The sequence below is a fragment of the Adiantum capillus-veneris genome, chromosome 15 (assembly GCF_014529385.1).
Source record: "Adiantum capillus-veneris isolate H3 chromosome 15, ASM1452938v2, whole genome shotgun sequence".
Taxonomy (NCBI): domain Eukaryota; kingdom Viridiplantae; phylum Streptophyta; class Polypodiopsida; order Polypodiales; family Pteridaceae; genus Adiantum; species Adiantum capillus-veneris.
In genome coordinates, this window is record NC_140945.1 from 41944544 (window position 1) to 41955619 (window position 11076).

Sequence of the window (11076 nt, forward strand, 5' to 3'; positions counted from 1 at the left end):
GCCGACGATGAGCCGAGATCGAGAGAAAGAGAGCCCAAAAACCTTCTTCCTCTCCTCAGTCTCCACTTCTTGCTTTCTTGCTTGTCTCGTAAACCCTTCGAGTGCTTTCAATTATCCTCCTTGAGGTCGACATAGAGAGAGAGAGAGAGAGAGAGAGAGAGAGAGTGAACACCGTTCTCTTTGAGTTGCTTTCTAGCTCCTCCTTCCGGATTCACCACTCCTTGCTTGCCGAGAGCGAGAGCGAGAGAGAGGGTGATTTTCCCTTTGCTCCGACCCCTCCCCGCCTTTTTCTTCTTCACCCACGTTGTTCTGCTCTTCCTCCTTGTAGTCCTCAAACTTCCTTTCATTGATTACCCTCCTTTGCTTCGCTTTTTCCCCCTTTGCACTCGTTGATGCCCTCCTATTTTTTTTTCCCCACCACGTAGTCACGGTGCCGTGATTGACGTGGCATGGGAAAACGCTCTTGATGATGTGGCAATACGGCAGGTTTGAGTGGCCTCAAACGCGTCGCAGTTAGCACCGAATCAGCGCGCCGTGCCATCCTCAGTCTTTTTCGTCTCTGGCTCGCTCTCGTCAGAGCACCGCAACGCGCGCTACATCCTCCTCTTCTTCTTTCTGCGCTCGCCCGTTGCCTGCACGACGCTTTCTACCATTTCTTTTGTTTTTCACACCCTTTAAGCCCTTAAGTTACCCATTGGGCGGGCGGCCTTATAAATTTAGCTTTGGACCGTTTGAATTGGCCTCTTTGGGCGGCCATAGTAAGGGCATCACATTTAGCATACATGTCGTTCAAAGCACTGCCAAGCACGACATCTCTTTCGAGCAGTCCTTGCCAATAGTCGCATCCGGGATTCTCTCCCTTTGGGGTCAATACCGCAATCAATGCTTTCCATGAGATCACATGAAGATCTTCAACCAGTTTTTGTACTTAATGAGACGTACACCACATTTGACGTACATGTAGCTGCTATCAATGCACTGCAGGAGATCATATTTTGGACAAGATTCTCCTCGATCACTTACTTTGCTGCACTCCAAAATCCGAGCGAGAGCCAAAATCTCCAAGAGGGCACTCCGATCGAGTCGACTGTTCTGGCACGGAACCGGCCCCTGGTGAATCTATCTGCTACTGACTCAACTTAAAACTGTCATAACTTCTTACCCGTAGCTCCAATCGACGAGCCGTAAAGACAGGCCGGTAGACCACATCAAGCACTACAGTTCTAGATCATAAACTCCCATATATGCTCACTTCAAGCATAGTCTTTTTTATCATCATTAAGGCATCAATTGGCCCTTTTAAGCCGCATCTGGCATACATTAATCATTAAACTTGACCTGTTAACAAGCCCTCACCACTGACCATTAATCAAGTAGGCTTTCAATAAGCTTGATTTGCATCTTCTTGGCATATTTCTTAGCATGGGAGCGGAGCTGCACGACAACGCTCCCACTCAAACCTTTCACAGAAGATCACGGTCGGTCGATGGTGCACCCCCGAGGGGGATCCCACCTATCAGGTTACTTGCACCTCCGTGGGTTTGCCACCCACCGGCTTGTGTACATGTTAGACTCCTTGGTCCGTATTTCGAGACGGGTCGGATGGAAAGCCCAGAGCGCCAGCGTCTCGAGTGTGTAGGTGCGTAAAGCCCGCCACGAGTGGCGCACGCTTTGTGCCTCGGCGAGCGCGACGACATCAGCGGGCCGATGAAAGCCCGCTCTTGTCCCGCCGCACCATCCCACACTGACCAGGGCCCCACGTCGAGCGGCGGACCAGCTCTCGTTGTTCCGCATCCATCTAGGATGCACCCACGGCCTCCATTCGCTTCCCTCCCAACAATTTCAAGCACTTTTTAACTCTCTTTTCAAAGTCCTTTTCATCTTTCCCTCCCAGTACTTGTTTGCTATCTGTCTCTTACCCGTATTTAGCCTTGGATGGAATCTACCAGCCACTTAGGGCTGTATTTCCAAACAGCCCGACTCGTCGACGGCGCCTTGTGGAGCGATAGGGTCCGAGCTCGACGGGGCTCTCACCCTCTCTGACGCCCCTTTCCAGGGGACTTGGGCCCGGTCCATCGTACAGGATGCCTCTCCAGACTACAATTCGCACGGCAGGGCCGCACGATTCTCAAGTTGGGCTCTTTTCGGTTCGCTCGCAGCTACTAGGGGAATCCTGATTAGTTTCTTTTCGTTCGCTTAGTGATATGCTTAAACTCAGTGGGTAGCCTTGCCTGATCTGAGGTCCGTGCGTTCGTTTTCGGGCCTTGACGGGAGGGGGGACAGGCGCTCATCCCCTCCCCCCCCCGCTCCTCGGCCACAGAGCCCTTTCTTGACAAAGCAGCACTGACCACTCCCTGACCGCAGAAGCCAATCCCCACAGAGGGCGTACCTTGTACTCGGAGAGCGTAACCACCTTTGCGGGGGGGGTCGTCGCACGGTGTCATTGATGCATTTCAGCCGACCACACCGATGCGCTCGCCCCTCGGCCGTCGCCCCTGCGAGGGGGGACGACACGTCGGGGGAGGCACGCTGAGTTGGCCATTTTCGCCGCACCCCCGCCATCTCAGGAGCGGGATGGGGGGGAGGTGTTGGCGTGGGTTTCATGTGGACGCTCAGGCATTCATGCCCTTGGACGAGCCGAGGATGCAAGTTGCGTTCAAAGACTCGATGATTCGCGAAATTCTGCAATTCACACTACGTATCACATTTTGCTGCGTTCTTCATCGTTGCAAGAGCCAAGATATCTGTTGCTGAGAGTCGTTTGCTTTACGTGATTCGTGGCCCCCGGAGGGAGCCACCTCAGTCCAAGATTTTGTTCAACTCTGTGTGTCGCCCCTCGGCCCCCCCTTCCACCCCCGCGGTGCGGGGAGGGGGAGGGACAGAAAGGTTGATCGAGTGGCCCCATGCCTTGCGTCATGGAGGAGGGGGACCACCCGCGTGGCGGGGCGAAGGGAAATCATCCCTGCTCGGTGCCCCGCCACGCGGCCGATGGACGGCCCCAGCCCTGGCCCCGTCGCCTCGCCCACTGTGTCCCGGCTCTGGCACAAGGGCGAGACGGGGGCGCGCCCTTGACCGCCCAAACCATATCGGATGGCTATGTGACCTTTTAGGAGTGGGTGAATGGTGCTCACACCCATTTGTGCATAGTCTCATGGTCATCTAATATGGTTTGGTCGGTCCGGATCCGTACTATGCGCTAAAATGGGTTATATTGTAAAATGGGTTATATGACTGCCCATACCATATTGGATGATTGTGAAACTTTGTAGGGGTGGGTGAATCGTGCTCACACCCATCCGTGAAAAGTCTCATGGTCCTCTAATATGGTTTGGATAGTCCCAAACCATACTATGTGCTAAAATGGACCGTATAGCTCATATGACATGTTTTAACACATATTATGGGCTTTGACCATGAATACCATATTGGATGGCTATGAAACTTTCTAGGGGTGGTAAAATAATTCTCAGCCCCACTCGTGAAAAGTCTTGTGGCCATCCAATATGTTTTGGGTGGTCCCGATCCATACTATGTGCTAAAATGGGCCGTTTGGCTCATGCAATCCATTTTAGCACATAGTATGGGCCTTGACCACCCATACCAATTTGGATGGCTATGAAACTTTTTAGGGGCAGGGGTGAGAACCACTTTTTTACCTATGCAAAGTTTCACAGTCATACACTATGGTATGGACAATCAAAGCCAATGATATGCGCTGAAATGGATTGTATGAGCCAAACGGCCCATTTTAGCGCATAGTATGGATCGAGACCACCCAAAACATATTGGATGGCCACAAGACTTTTCACGAGTGGGGCTAAGAATCATTTTACCACCCCTAAAAATTTTCATATCCATCCAATATGGTATTGGTGGTCAAAGCCCATAATATGTGTTAAAACATGTCATATGAGCCATACGGTCCATTTTAGCGCATAGTATGGTTTGGGACTATCCAAACCATATTAGATGACCATGAGACTTTTCACGGATGGGTGTGAGCACTATTTACCCACCCCTAAAAAGTTTCACAATCATCCAATATGGTATGGGCAGTCAAGGCCCATACTATGCGCTAAAATGGGACATATGGCTCATATAACCCATTTTAACACATAGTATGGATTGGGACCAACCAAACCATACCAGATGACCATGAGACTATGCACAAATGGGTGTGAGCACCATTCACCCACTCCTAAAAGGTCACATAGCCATCCGATATGGTTTGGGGGATCAAGGGCGCGCCCCCATCTCGCCCGGTGTCGGAGCCGGGACACATACGACCCATTTTAGCGCATAGTATGGGCCAAGACCACCCAAACCATATCGGATGGATGTGAAAAATTATACGGATGGAAGAAAGCACTATTCTTTCACCCTTGCAAAGTTTCACATTCATCCAATATGGTATGGGCGGTCAAGTCCCATATTATGCACTAAAATGGATTGTATGAGCCATATATCCCATTTTAGCACATACTATGGTCCTTAATTTCCCATATCATATCGGATCGTTGTGTAACATTGCAAGGGTGAACTAATGGTTCTCACCTCTACCCGTGAAAATTCTTGTGGCTGATTTGGGCGGTCTTGAACCATACTATGTGCTAAAATGGACCGTATGTCTCATACGGCCCATTTTAGCACATATTATGGGCCTTGATCACCCATACCATATCGGATTGTTGTGAAACATTGTAGGGATGGGATAATAGTACTCAGCCCCACCCATACAAATTTTTGTGGCAATCCAATATGGTTTGGGTGGTCTCGAACCATACTATGTGCACGAATGGATCGTACGGCTCATACGGTCCATTTTAGCGCATATTATGGGCTTTGACCAGCCAAACCATATCGAATAGCTGTGATACTTTTCACGAGTGAGAAAATAGTACTCCATCACACCCATGCAACGTCTTACGGCCATCCATTATGGTCTGAGAGGTCGTGACCCATACTATGTGCTAAAATTTGTTGTATGAGCCATATGTTTCATTTTAGCACATAGTATTGGCCTTGACTGCCCATACCATATCGGATAGTTGGAAAATTTTACAAATGTGGAAAAATTATACTCTCTCCCACTCATGCAAAGTCTTGTGGCCATCCAATATAGTTTGGGCAATCCCAACCCATACTATATGTTAAAATGGGTCGTATGGCTCATACATCCCATTTTAGTGCATAATATGGACCTTGACCACCCATACCATACCAGAAGGTTGTGTAACATTTCAAGGGTGAAGTAATGGTTATCACCCCCATCCCTGAAAATTCTTGTGGCCATCGAATATATTTTGGGCGGTCCCTAACCATACTATGTGCCAAAATGGACCGTATATCTCATACATCCCATTTTAGCACATATTATGGGCCTTGATAGCCCATACCATATCGGATGGCTGTGAAACATTGTAGGGATGGGATAATAGTACTCACCCCCACCCGTGCAAATTCTTGTGGCCATCCAATATGGTTTCGGTGGTCTCAAACCATACTATGCGACGCAAGAATGGGTCGTATGGCTCATACGGTCCATTTTAACGCATAGAATGGGCTTTGACAACCCAAACCATATCGAATAGATGTGAGGCTTTGCACGAGTAAGGAAATAGTACTCAACCCCATCCATGAAAATTCTTATGGCCATCCAATATGGTTTGAGAGGTCTCGACCCATACTATGTGCTTAAATTTGTTGTATGAACCATATGTCTCATTTTAGCACATAGTATTGGCCTTAACTGCCCATACCATATTGGATGGCTGGCAAAATTTACAAAGGTGGAAAAATTATACTTTCTTTCACTTGTGCAAAGTGTTGTGGCCATCCAATATAGTTTGGGCAATCTCGACCCATATTATATGCTAAAATGGGTCATTTGTCTCATACGTCCCATTTTCGCATATAATATGGACCTTCACTACCTATACCATATTGGATGGTTGTGTAACATTGCAAGGATGAAGTAATGGTGATCGCCCCCATCCGTGCAAAGTCTTGTGGCCATCCGATATGTTTTGGGTGGTCCCTAACCATACTATGTGCTAAAGTGGACGGTCATATGTCTCATACAACCCATTTTAGCACATATTATGGGTCCTAATCGCCCATACCATATCGGATGGCTAATAAAGTTTCCAAGGATTAAAAAATAGTTCTCATCCCCACCCGTACAAAGTCTTGTGGCCATCCAATATGGTTTTGGTGGTCTCAAACCATACTATGTGTAGGGTTTAGGGTTTAGGGTTTATGGTTTATGGTTTATGGTTTAGGGTTTAGCGTTTAGGGTTTAGCGTTTAGGGTTTAGGGTTTAGGGTTTAGGGTTTAGGGTTAGGGTTTATGGTATATGGCTAAAGTTTAGGGATAAGAATTTAAGTTGAGAGTTCAATGTTAAAGGTATTGGATTTATGGTTTAGGGATTTTTGTTTAGGGTTTCAGGTTTAGGGTTTATGGTATATGGCTAAAGTTTAGGGATAAGGATTTAAGTTCAGAGTTCAAGGTTAAAGGTATTGGGTTTATGGTTTAGGGATTACGGTTCCGGGTTCAGGGTTTAGGGTTTACAATGCATAGTATGGATCGAGACCGCTCAAACCATATCGGATGGTGACGATACTTTGCATTGGTGGGGTTGAGCACCATTTCCCTACCCGTGCAAAGTTTCACAGTCATTTGATATGGTTTGAGTGATCAAGGGCCACTCCATACTTAATAAGCAAGATACTTTGATGGGTTCAAGCTTTCCAAACCTTTGTGTAGAAGTAGGCACAATATAGGAGTGAGAATAGAAGAAAATCCTTCTTTGAACCAGTTTGGTTGGGCAAAGATGTGCAAAATTTGTTGCTCCAATATCCACGTATATAGCATTGAATGTGTCGGTATAGTGGCTTCTCCTCCACCAATGTGGATGGAAATATGACTATAAATGCATGGCAAATCTTAAGTATGAATCCATAAGAACATTCCACTGTGATTCCACACCTAGCTTTGTATTCTCAAAACATGTACTTACAATGTGTTGGAAATTGAGCTCCTTGTTGCAATTGGATGCTTGACATTGAGAAAATATGTTGCACAATGGCTACGGTCCCCTTGTCTTTGCGATTCTTGAAGCCAAGGAGCTTTCCTTTCCAATGATGATTCAATTTTGCATGATTTTGCACACGATGGGGGCCAATGGCAGATGGTTTCATGTATACCCAGGTACCTTTGGTGAACTCATGTGACACCCACTCATCATCTATACCTTTTGTATTGTGGCATGCAAGTGTTGTGACCTCATCCTTTGGCCGCCTTTCCGAAGTAGAGTTGGCCATGGGTGAAAAAAAACATTAGGAGGAGGAGGAGGACCTTGATTGTTGCTACAATGTAGGTGGGAGAAAGTGAATGAGTTTGCTTGGTGTGCCTATGGGAGGTGGTAGTGATAGAGGGGGGAGGAGTGTTGTGGCAATCAAGATAGGAAAAGGTGAATAAGAATTGCTTGGTGTGGCAATTGGAGGTGGGAGGGAGCTTCCTTGCTGCAGCAATGGAGATGGTGTAGAGAGAGAGAGTGTTGAAGTAGAGGGTGAGTGTGATGGTTGCAACCAAGGAGGGGTAGGAAAAGGGGTTCTAGAGAGAGAAAATCACTTTTGGACTGAGGAGTAGTTTTGGGGGGGGCTTTGGATAGTTAAAAATGATGTTTCAAATTTTTTTAAAAAAAGTTGAATTTTAGGGGTTTTGGGTGTGCGTTTTGACTTTTGGAGGTCAAAAATTTGCATTTTTTACCATAAGATAGTTTTAGGGGAGTTTAAAGAAGATAAGATTTGAGTTTTGAAAATATTAAAAAAAACAACATTTTGGGATTTTTTCATAACCGGATCAAATAGAAGGGAAGTTGGAGGTTCCAGGTGACCCACCACCGTCCTCCCCCCCCCCCCCCCCCCCCCCCCACCCTCGGGACTAGATGGTGTTGGGGTATAGGCGTTTGTGCCTTGCCCGGCCGCCCAGAGTCTGGGCGTCCACTGACTTGTATACCTTATACATAGCATAAGTGTATAGGGGGCTGCTCACTCTTTTGAGTCTCCCCACCCACATCGTGGAGACAGGTGACCCACCACCGTCCTCCCCCCCCCCACCCCCCCACCCTCGGGACTAGATGGTGTTGGGGTATACGCGTCTGTGCCTTGCCCGGGCGCCCAGAGTCTGGGCGCCCACTTACTTGTATACCTTATACATAGCATAAGTGTATAGGGGGCTGCTCACTCTTTTGAGTCTCCCCACCCACATCGTGTGTGTCTTTCCTTCTCTCTCTCTCACTCTCCGTCTGTGGTGCTCCCCGATCCCCTTCAATTGGTATCAGAGCGTAGGTGCGGAGGGAGCGCGTGTGTGCACAGTCACGATGACAGCGGAGAGCCAGTTTCATTCCCGAAATCGCGTCCGCGCGCGCGCACTTTCAAGAGTGCAAACAGGGTTTCGACTTCGGCATCGGCAAATTCAGCTTTCTGAGAGCGTTTCCACCAGGTGTTCTGATGTTTTACCCCCCTTTCGAAGCCATTCGAGCCATCAAAAACTTCATTCGAGCTACGGTTGAGGAGCTGCATTTTTCAGCCCTCTTTTGGCAGTTTATGCTGCGTTTTTGGGTTGAAACGGAGGTTTTTTGGCATAGCTTTCACACTCGGACTCGGATACATGTGATCCAAGAGTCTAACTTGGGGTTTTGGCATGCTCCGGACGCACTCGTCATATCAGAATTTTAAAATTCTGAACGCTGAATTTTTTGCTGCAGCAGTTGTTTATTGTGTGTTGAGGATTTCACACATGGCTTTCTCTCAGATGTGAGAGTGATATTTGCTGCAAGTTTCCTCACAGGTGGGAGGATACGATGTATGCCTTATGTGGTTTGATGCTCAGGGAGACTAATGTGATTGCATTTTGAGCTCGGCAATGTATGCCTCGAGCATGTTTTTTGGCAGTCATCACAGCTAGAGCAGATATTTGTGTACTAGATTTGCAGGTGTTTGCAATGATGTATGCAAAGTGTGGAGATTGATGCATGCATTTGGAGTGCGGTTTGATGCGCTTTGGTTGCTCATGGTTTTGAGCGTGCAGTCAGTTTGGTTACTGGTTTTGTGGCCGTTTTACTGACGAAACTCTAGCGAAATTTTCCCAGGAGTTTTTTGCGTATCATTTATGCGATCTAGGTAGAGATTGCGGGTTGCACTCAGCATTTGCGTGCGGTGTTCTCTGCAGGTGGGAGATTTGTGTGTGTGTATGCATCGATACCGCATAGTGTGGGCTTGGTGATTACCGCACAGTGTGGGCTTGGTGATTAGCTCACGGTTTGACAGGCGTACACTTATCTTGGCACACTCACAGGAGTGAGTATTGTGATGTATGCTTGTGTGGCTACGAGCTAGGTAGCCGGATTCGAGCACTAATGGCTTGAGGTTTTTCAGCAGGTTTCAGCTACAGGTTTACAAGTTTACAGGCAGGTTTGAGGGCTTATTTGGGCGCTGAATTTTCAGCCATTGTTTCCTCTTTGCAGGTGTCCATGTATGGCTCAGTTGTAGGCTGATTTGGGACACATTTGTGACTTGTTTATGCAGCTGTTTAAGAGCGGAATTTTGGGGCTGTTTTGGGGCTGATTTGCAGCCATATCTTACAGCCATATTTGCAGACTTTTGTTGATGCGATTCGAGCCAGTTTAGGGCTGATTTGGTTGACATTTGCTACTCATTGTTGGTTGCTCTTTTGCGAGCATTATGGCTGATTTTTTATTTGACTTCCAACGTTATGGTCTGACACAGTTTGATGGTGTAGATTTTATTGCTTGGAAGGAACATATGCTTGTTGCATTGGCGGATTTGGGGCAGGATAAACCCTTGTGTGGTTTATCGGTGAAGCCCAATTCTATGCGTGATGATGATTGGCAGGATCTTGATGAGTTAGCCATGTCTACGATTTGTTTGCATCTGGTTGAGTCTGTTTACTAGCAGGTCTCGAGGGAGACTACAACTCATGCTTTATGGCAGAGTTTACATGCTATGTACACGACATCCATGTCTACAAGGAAGTCTAGTCCCACTTCTATGTCCATGGGAGAGATTGATCCCACACGCAAGTCTCGACGGCATAGAGACTTGACATGTTGGCATTGTGGACATAGAGGGCACATTAGGCATCGATGTTTCAGGCGTTTGAGACAACGGAGGCGACAGATGCGTGATGCAGATTTGGGCATGACAGATGCTAGTGAGATCAGTACGGTGGTTACTGAGTATGATTGTGACGGCGATGTCACATTTATAATCAGTAACCACCGTACTGATCTCACTAGCATCTATCATGCCCAAATCTGCATCACGCATCTGTCACCTCCGTTGTCTCAAACGCTTGAAACATCGACGCCTAATGTGCCCTCTATGTCCACAATGCCAACATGTCAAGTCTCTATGCCGTCGAGACTTGCGTGTGGGATCAATCTCTCCCATGGACATAGAAGTGGGACTAGACTTCCTTGTAGACATGGATGTCGCGTACATAGCATGTAAACTCTGCCATAAAGCATGAGTTGTAGTCTCCCTCGAGACCTGCTAGTAAACAGACTCAACCAGATGCAAACAAATCGTAGACATGGCTAACTCATCAAGATCCTGCCAATCATCATCACCCATAGAATTGGGCTTCGCCGATAAACCACGCACGCAAGTCTCGACGGCATAGAGACTTGACATGTTGGCATTGTGGACATAGAGGGCACATTATGCGTCGATGTTTCAGCGTTTGAGACAACGGAGGCGACAGATGCGTGATGCAGCTTTGGGCATGACAGATGCTAGTGAGATCAGTACGGTGGTTACTTAGTATGATTGTGACGGCGATGTCACATTTACATCTATCTTGTCTTCAGACAATCTTATGTCTACGGATTGCATATCGGATTGCACATTGTCTTCACATTGGTTACTAGATTCAGATGCTACTTTCCATGTCACGTCGCATCGTGAGTAGTTTAGCACGTTTTCTAGTGGGAGACTTGGTTGTGTGCACATGGCTGATGGTGTTGTGTATGACATTGAGGGTGCAGGAGAC

The 11076-nt window shown here is 47.3% G+C and overlaps 1 non-coding gene across 1 annotated transcript; it reads right to left on the reverse strand.

Moving 5' to 3' along the window:
* Positions 1–2606: 2606 nt before the first annotated feature.
* Positions 2607–2759, reverse strand: LOC147440576 (5.8S ribosomal RNA). The gene has a single exon (XR_015184391.1). It is a non-coding gene; the product is annotated as a 5.8S ribosomal RNA (ribosomal RNA).
* Between the last annotated feature and the right edge of the window lie 8317 nt (positions 2760–11076).